Here is a 9,802-nt window from a genome sequence, read left to right as displayed (position 1 = left end):
TATCTCTGAGGGCTGTGTAAAAGCAGCGAGAAAAAAAGAAGAAAAGGAAAAAGCACTGCCAAAATCAAGCGGCTTCAAACAGTCAGGAGTCTGGCTTTTAAATAAAACAATTTGAGGAAGGTTGGCTTTTCATCCACCTCGGAAACTGCCAGGTTTCTGCTCCTCGGAGCTCCAGGTGGGATACAGCGATGAGACTGCAAAGCCGGTGCTGCCCTGCCCCCCACCTGGTGTGTCGCTGCCCCTCCCCGCCCCCCCCCCCCATGCCCGCCTTGCATGCATGGCATCACTGCCCACTCTGGGCTGGCAGAAATGTTCAGTGAAACCCTGACAAACAAGCATTTGAATCTGGCTGTGTGGCCTTGGGGAAGTCACTTGACTTCTCTGAGCCTTACTTTCCTCAAACCCATGAAATGGGACAAAGGTTCCTACCTCTGAGAATTTCTGTGTGGGTTAAAGGAGATGTCATTTTCTACATGAAGGCTCCTAATGGCCCTTAGCACATCGAGGGGCTTCAGCCCATACAGTTCTCTCTTGATGGAGTGTCTATGGCAGAAAAGGTGTGTTTTGAGGGTAGACGGCAGGGGTCATGCGGCTACTTTGACATATATTCTCCCCAGGGGGCAGGGGAGGTGGCTGACACTTGGTTGTACAACAAGTGCAGTGGGAAGACGGGCAGTGACTTGAACGCTTCCCTCTTTTCATCTCGTTACCAGCTCTCCTCAGTCTTGCACAGGCCCCTGGGCCCGAGTGCCCGAGGCAGCCGCTCAGGGGCAGGTTGACTGACCGAATACATCGCCCCTGGAGTGGGGCCTGTCTGTGTTCCTATGACTAGCTTCCTGGAAAGCTCAGAGACAGACATGCTGCCCACGTGGAGTATAGCTCCCCAGGGAGTATCTTTGGGTTCCTAGGGGTGCCTTTCCACACTTGACCCTCACGAGGTCAGCAAATCATGCCAACAGCGTGGGTTTCATTCCTGGGTCACCCTCCATCCAAGGGAGGGACCAAATGGAATATTCTGGAGGAGATGAAAGGGTGCCATTGATCCGGACCCTGATGTGTTCTGAGTGGGGGTGGGGAGGAGACCGATATCTGTCAATCTCTTATTAAAAATGGTCTGAGGCCATGCAAGAGTTATTAAAATGCAGAGTAAGAGGATGCCATACTCTCCTCCCCACCCCCGCCCCCTTTTCAGTTGTGTTTTATCAGCTTAATTTCATGAGAATGAAAGGCTCAGGCAGCCATCCTTGGAGACTGGGAGGGAAAAAACAGTCAAGTCACCAGAGAGGGCCTTGCATGGCTTCCCTGGCAGCCTCCTCCCTCTGACTCCACCAGGGTCCCCTCCCAGCCTCCTGCAGCACTTCTCTGTGGCTGGAGCCCAGGAGACAGTGAACAGTAACGGAGTGCTCTCTCTCTCTCTCTCTCTCTCTCTCTCTCTGGGCCCGTGGAGACCACATTTGACAGGCCAGGGATCCACCTGACATCCCAGTTCTGCCACGGGGGGAGGGGAGAAAACCTGGGAGGAGACCCCACTCCTGCTCCTTGAAATGTTTGCCCTTTTCCTTTTGAGTTCTTAAGGTCAAATGTTGCTAACGGGATTATTTGCCCATGGCGAAAGGCTGCTAGGAAGGGAAAGAGCCTTTTCATTTCTGAACGTTTATGTCTTACCCCAGAGTTATACTCAGCAGTTGGCTTGAGCAGACTTTGCAGGTGATGAGGTAGGAATTGTGGGGAGCGGTTACCCAAGATCTGCTTCCAGGATCTCCTGGGTTCATAAATCACCAGCTGGATCCAAAAAATGCTCCCTGTCGATTTTTCAGTAGCGTAATAGTTGCTAACACCTACACGATAAAAACGACCGCAGGGCAAAGATTTAAGTCCTTCACATGTAGGAACTTTCTAAATCTGGACAGTCACTTTTTGAGTGAGGTACTATTATTATCCCCCTTTTACAGATGGAAAAACTAAGGCACAGAGAGATTGTTTAATTTGCCCGGAGACCTGCAATAAATGGCCGCGCCAGGATTTGAACCCAAGAGCTCTGTGCACTTAATTACCATGCTGTGCTGGGCGTCACTCAGACACCGCCTGGGTTCCCCGCTGCCAGAGACAGATGCGAAAAACTGGAGAATCATAGTCCTCACAAGCTTGGTCTGAATCACAAAGGTTGGTTTAAAAATAAGACCAAAGCAGTCACTATTTCTCTCGGGGGCTTGGTGTTGTCACTTCGTCTACTCCCCCTCCTTTGGGGAGTCATTCTGTTTTTTCAACAAAGCCTCATCTAACTCCTTCAGGATGAGAAAAGAATCCAGCTTCAAGGCAAGTGAGTTTTCTTAAATGCATTTTCCTTCATCCGATCTCACAAGGTGGGGAAGGTGGTGTCAATTCTCATCTATCCACAAAAGCCTCATTCACTTTGTGGTTTCTCCACTTTGGGGATTATCTGGGCCACAGTTGTAACTACCCATTCACTTGTGGGCTACTTCTTTCAGCTCTGTGCTGCCACTGTACAGGATGAAACTCCTGTAATGGATTCTTGAACGATCGGTCCAGCTGGGAGGGAGTACGGCAGGCCGATGCAACAAAGCCCGATCTGTTCCTGTCGAGCCTTCTTATTCAGCTGTGGGGATGCAGACTGAACACCAGTGGCGGCCAGGACCACCGAGGGTTACAGGGGAGGCAGGTAGTGTTGGCCAGGGGCATAGGGCAGCTCGGTGTCGCCCAGCTAGATCTCTGCTCTGTAGTCAGAGGTGGGCATGGTGGAAGAATGTTGGCCCAAGGGGTGGGTGGGCTGTGAGGTGCTTAAGAGCCTCCCCCACACCCGAAATGTGCCGGAGCCTGTGGCAGACTGAGCCAAGAGGCAGGTTCATTCTGGAACAGAAGCACTGGGGACAGGGGAGGCCTGAGCACCCCGATGTGGGCTTGGTTAGAGGCTGGCGTTTAGGTCTCACATTGAGGCTGAGCCAGAACTTGGGGCGAGTGCACATCCCAGCTTTGGGTGAGGTGATTCAGGGCCGAGACTCTATCCCGAGCTTGGGCCAACCATCCATAGGCAGGAAGACACAGAGTGAGGGAGAAAGGGTATCAGTGGGTATCAGTTCTTTTTTTTAATGTTTATTCACTTGTTTATGAGAGAGAGGAGAGAGAGAGATTGCTTGCGTAGGGAGGGGCAGCTCTGTCAGCACAGAGGCGGACACGGGGCTCGATCTCACAAACTGTTGAGATCATGACCTGAGCTGAAACCAAGAGTCGGATGCTTAACTGACTGAGTCCCCCAGGCACCCCAAAAGGGTATCTGTTCTGAAGATAGTGGACCTGAGCTTAGACTCTGGCTCTGCCTAGCTCTGCCCCCTTAGAGAAGGCACTTAACTTATCTGAGCCTCTATTTCCTTGACTCTAATGTAAGGAAGATAACACCTCTTAGGAATTTTTGTGAAAATTGAATAAGGTAACATCTAGAGTATACTTTATAAGTATTCAGTAAATGTTGATTACCTCTCCCCAGTAGCAATAATTTCTTACACTGTAGTTGTGCTTCATAATTTTCATAGGACTATGATATACTAATATATTTGGTCTGCACAACCCTTTGTGAAGGTCGACACAATGACTCTTATTCATTACTCCCATTTTACAGATGGGGAAATTACTACAGAGTTTCAGTGGCTTGCCCAATATAGCACAGGTGGTAAATGACAGAATTGAGATCCTGAATCTTACACTTTGGGTTTAATCATTTTATAGCCCTCTCTGTTGTGCTGTGATTGGGCTGGTAATTGAAATCACAAAGATCGAGAAGATCCTCTGCCCAGATGCCCAGAGGAGAAAAATCATCTTCCATGAGCTCTGAGGCATCTCATGGGAACTGGACAGGGCTTGGGGTATCCCTTAAAGGCTTTGGCACCAGGTTCTCAAGTCCTTTCAGTTCTCAAATGTGTTCTGGAATAACTCCCTCGGTAGATTAATGCTTAATGCTGTGCCAGCCAAGTTTCCTGTCTGTGTACCAGATCATCTTGGCTCTCCTGCCTCCACCAGCCAGCCATCTTGGGAACCTGAGTCACTCATGACAGCCACTGCGGGGACCAGCTCCCACCAGCAAAAGAACATAGAGCCTGTGTCCACCAGGCAAGTAGCCTTGAATGTTACCTCCACAGAGAAGCCCGCACTAATAATTGTATCTAAAATAGCCCTCCTTGACACCAAAAGCAAAGGCAACAAAAGCAAAAAAAACAAGTGGGATTACAAAAAACTGAAAAGCTTTGCAGAGCAAAGGAAACCATCAACGACATGAAGTGGCAATCTATGGAATAGGATCAAATTATCGCAAACCATACATTCAGTACGGGGTTAATATCCAAAATACTCAGGGAACTCCTACAGCGCAATAGCAGAAAAAGAAATAACCCAATTAAAAATGGGCCAAGGACCTAAACAGACATTTTTTTCAGGAAGACATACAGATGGCTAACACGTACATAAAAGATGCTCAACATCACTCATCATCAGGGAAATGCAAATCGAAACTACAAGGAGATATCACCTCACACCTGTTATAATGGCTATCATCAGAAAGATAAGAGGCAGCGAGTGCTGGTGAGGAGTGGAGAAAAGGGAGCCCTGTGCACTGTTGGTGGGACTGTAACTTGGTGCAGCCATTATGGAAAACAGTATGGAGGTTCCTTAAGGAATTAAAAATAGAATTACCATATGAGCCAGCAATTCTACTTCTAGGTATATATCCAGAGGAAATGAAATCGGTATCTCAAAGAGATATCCACACACTCATGTTCACAGCAGCATTATTTACAATACCCAAGGTATGGAAACAACCTAGGCATCTGTTGATAGATGAAAGGATAAAGAAGAAATACACACACACACACACACACACACAGGAATATTATTCAGCCTTAAAGAAGAAGAAAATCCTGTCATTTGTGACAACATGGATGAACCTGGAGGATATTATGCTAAGTGAAATAAGCCAGACAGGGAAAGACAAATAGTGCATAGTATCACTTATTTATGAAATCTAAAAAAAAAACAAAAAAACAAAAAAACAACCCCAACTCAAAAAACGTTGAACTCATAGAAACAGGGAGTAGCAAAGTGATTGCCAATGGCTGGGAGGTAGGGAAACTAGGGAGAGGTTAAAAAATAAAGAAAGAAAATAGCTCTCCTTGTCACTCTACCATTTTGTTTCTATTTATCATGCTTATCACCAGCCAGCATAATACTTGATTATTTTCTTGCTTTTTGTCTCCTTCCAATAGAATGCATACTCTGTGAGAATAAGAACTTTGTCTTATTCACAGTTGGGTTCCAAGCCTGGAACACTGTGTTTACTAAGTTGGTTAAATGAATGAATGAATGGGTTTTCATCCAGTATTCTCTGTTTCTGCAAGCCATTACTAAAGACCTACTCTGAGATAGGCATTTCCTTAATGGCTGGAATTGAAAGAGATGTGGCTCCCTGTCTCTGAGAACATCTCAATCTGGTCAGGGTGGAGGGGAAGTCACAAAGACAGGTAACTACCTCAGAACATAGTGTCTTGTTAGTGATTATGAGGGTGAGGGGATGGGGCGGAGGCATTGCTTGGGGTACCCCATTAACCAGAGAACGAACAGCATATGCTAAGGCTGAGGTCAGAGAAAGGGCATGTCAGGAGGTAACTGAGAAGTGGGATGTAGCTGGAACACAGGATCACTGGATCGTTGTGCTGGCGCAGTGGGAGATGCTACTGAAGAAGGAGATTGGGATTTGGGGCTCCTCTCAGGATATCCATGGGGAGAACGGCCAGCTGCGTAGGTGCTCTAGGTCTGACCTTTTAAGCCACGTTGGAGGATGCAAGCTTGTTGCTTCTTTCATCAGATATCTAAAGGCACAGCCTAACCAAATTTTATTTGCCATTGTGACGTTCTTTTCTAATAACCATATCCTTTCCTACAAGCTCTCCAGGGCAGAGAGCGATGGTGGGGACTTGGGGGTGGGTGGGTGGATGGGGCTGCTAGACCCCTCATCACTGACAGAATTGGGGGATGCCGTACTGCTCTCATTTTAGAAACATGAGGCCAGACTCTCAGCCGTCCATGCTGCTTTCTGCACTTCCTCCCGTAGAAATGACACCATTCCGGTTGCTAATACAGAGGCTGAAGGCGAGATTGTTGAGTGAGAATGAGGACTAGAGAATGAAAGAAAGAAAAGTCCTGAGACCAGAAACCTTGAATGCTCATTCTGTTTCCTTTAGCTGTGGCTTGTTTAAGAAAATTGTCTGTTCTGTTTCATCAACTCCTTCTCTTCTGGAAAGAGGATGTGGCTGGAAGGCTCCCATTCCGGGGCTCCAGTCCGGGAAAGGTCTTCCCTATTGATTTGTGTGTCAGCAATTCAAATGGGGTTATTTATACTGTGGCTGAGCACCTGATAAAAATGTAAGTTATTATTTAAAAAATCCGGAAGGGAGGAAAAACTCATCAAGGAATAACCTCATATGGGAAGTTAAACAACAGCCACACACAGTTCAAGGTCCTTAGGAAGGGGGCTGGGAGACTAGGGCTGTGAGGATTGCCAAGATGTATGTCAGGGCCCTTGCCTTTCTCCTTTTAAATGCCTCTCCCTCCTGTCCGAACACCCTTCCCGGGCTCTGCAGCTCTGACTTCAGACACTGCCTTCAACACTCATTAGCGGTGGGGCTTGGGCAAATGACAGAGATTTCTCTCTAAGCCCTCCTATTGCGTAAATAGGAGGAGACAATGGCATCTCAAATACCACATAGGCAAAACTCTTGGAGCAGAGCTGAGCGCATAGTAGGTACTCCACAGACACTTGTATCCAAACCCCCTTCTCCCTTTGTAGAGCTCCTATTCAAATTCTTTCTTAAAAGCCATGCCCTACAGCCTATTAAAATCTGATTGCAACCAGCTGCTGTCTTACTTGAAAGGCTCTGAGCCACTAAATCACACCTATGCATAAATGATTGATAATGAATTAATAGGTTAGGTGGTGGCACTTATGGAAAGCAGAAGGAAAGGAATTAAGGAAGCTTTAATAGCAGAATGTCAGAAGCCAGCTACATGCCTCTGTAGGGATATTTTGGGCGATGGGGCTCCTGCAGTGTCCTTTCAATCATGCCGTTAGGAAGCTACCTCTCTGGTCATTTGTAAGGATAGGCGATACACAAGTCAGGAGAGCAGGGAGTGGCTCTCTCTAACTTTGATGACGGAGTCAGATGCCCACCCACTTACACAACCGTGTCCTTGCCCTTGACAGTGCCATTACCTGCACTTTCTCCGCAGTCCTGCTCTCAAGCTTCCTGACTCTGGCCACTCATCTCTTTCTTTTGCTCTCATGCTCCAGACACAGCAATTACAGAATTGCATTGACATCTCCAAGCCCCTGGCCCTGCCTCTTTTTTCACTATCCATTGCCTCATGTTACCAGGCTTAGATGCGGTCCTGTGTCTTTGTCCTTAGTCTCTTGCAAAAACGTTTCTGGACTCTGTGTCCCAACAAAACTCCAAACTGGTTAAACTCACCTACTGGTCATGCTTACACGTTGAAGAAAAATAGTTGCGTGGACTGTTGTTGCTTCACAGTTATGACGGTAGATCTCAAGGGAATATGGAAGACAGTCTGGCAGTTCCACGACTCTTTCCTAGTGTGCTTACTTTCCACTGTCCCAAATGACAAGTTTACATCTCCTTTCTCCAAAGACTGCCTACTCCCTTTTTAATTTCTTCCAGATGATGACCTTACTGGTATTTTGCAGCCAGGAACTCCCTCACCTTCCTGCCACTGACCATACCTTTTGCTGTCACTGTGGCCATCCTCTCGGTCTCCCCTCCTCATTCCTGGGTGCAGTGCCCCTGCTCTGTGCAAAGGCCGGCCCCCTCTGTGTTCTGGACCTCATCGCCTCATGCTTCCTGAAGACTTTGTTCCTGCCGTTATCACTGCCTCTTTCTTGAATCTCCAGTTTCTCCCTCACTACTTCATTTTCCAATAAGCATGTAAATGTGCTCTGTTATCTCCGACCTTAAAAAACATGAAGCTCCTCCTGATTCTACTCTCCTTCCGGTTTCTGCTCTATTATTCAGCTCTCATTGACAGCAAAACTTACCAAAAGCCTTGCTGCTCTCAATTCTCACCTCTATTCTCTCTTCATCCAGTCAGGCTTCCACCCCCACAACTCCTGAGAGGTGGAAGGCACAGTGACCTTATGTTGTCAGAGCTCATCATCATGTCTGTTACTTTGTACTTGACCTCTCAGCATCATTGGGCAATTATTCCTTTCCTTAAACCATGATCTTCCCTTGGCTTTGGGGACTTGCACTTCTTAGGTTTTCCCTCTGTTTCAAAGGGCCTTTGCTGGCTTCTCTTTCTGTACTCAATCTCTGAATGTAGAGAGCTGTAGCGTTCAGCCATGGGCCTCTATTCTCTGGCCCCACTTTCACCTCAGGTGTAACTCATTGGTATGAGTTATACCACTTGTACACCAATGGCTAACCAAATCTATGCCTTTAGCTCTGACATTTTTCTGGAACCCAGCTTAGAGAACCCAGAAGTCTACCTGGTATCTCTACTTTGATACTTTATAAAGCCCTCTATCTTAATATGTGCAAAGAGAATTCTTGATTCATTGATGTCTCTTCTGGTGTCTCTGTTCTCAGCCAAAGGCACTATACCTAGCTACTAGCTCGAGTGACAAAACTCTTAAGTCATCATTCATTCCCCTGTGTCCTCACTCACCACTCCATATTCAATCCATCAGCAAGTGCTGTTGACTCTATCTCTAAGGAATTTTTCAAATCCTTCCTTTACTACAAATGCTCTCACTTGGACCACTGCAAAACCCCCAGCTGGTATTCCTGTGTCCACTCTTCTCCTGGAGCCAGTCTGTACCCAAAACTAAAGTGACCTATTGAAAATTTAAATCAGATGGTTTTTCTCCCTGTCTTAAAATCCTCCGTTGATCTCCTTCACACTTAAAATAAAATTAAAATGTTTTACCATGATCAACAAAATCTTAGTTATCTTTTTGATCTCCGTTTTATATCTCCCTTTACTATTTACTCTGTGCCACTCATACTGATTAATCAAAAATGCCAGACTCATCACCTCGGGACTTTTGTGATATCTGTTACCTAGAATTTAGAGAAATCTTAGAAAGCATCTAATTCAACTTTCTTATTTTATCAACAAAAAGACTGAGGCCAGAGTAAAGAAGACTCATAGCAAATTAGTGGTAAAGCCAGGACGAGCCAGATTTCTTTCCATTAGGATGTGCTGGGTCATCGCTGCCCTCTGAATGCTTCATCACTGTCTCATCTTGTGAGTTGTAGAAACCTTCACCTCAGTAAAAACATAGATTTGGTTTAGTCTCTGTTGTGATTTTAACCAGGTGCACGTGGCTAACTCTAAATACTGTTGTGAAAATTGTACTCATTGGAAGCTACTATGCAGAGATTTGGGATTTTTACCAAAAATCTCATAGATCCAAAATTTCTGGGCAATATATGACTCCCTGGAAAAAAAAATTCACCATATCTTGACCCCATATGGACTGGTTAGTAGACAATAGGGTCAAGATATCTTTAGAGTTCCTTTGTCATTCTTTAAGCAGGTCCCTTATCATGACCTGGTCCCTTCCTCTAGAGTTATCTTTGATTTGTGTGGGGGAAAGGATCTTCATTTCAATGTAGTGTAGATCTGTGGCCTCTTCATGCCCTTATTTTTGCTTGGCTGTCACTTCTTACATGCCACATTGGGGCCCATTCAAGCCGATTTCCTCAGGCCTGCCTTCCTCCACCTC

This window comes from Prionailurus viverrinus, chromosome F1 (genome assembly GCF_022837055.1).
Source record: "Prionailurus viverrinus isolate Anna chromosome F1, UM_Priviv_1.0, whole genome shotgun sequence".
Taxonomy (NCBI): domain Eukaryota; kingdom Metazoa; phylum Chordata; class Mammalia; order Carnivora; family Felidae; genus Prionailurus; species Prionailurus viverrinus.
The sequence above is the reverse complement of the archived record's forward strand: the minus strand, read 5'-3'. Positions refer to the sequence as shown.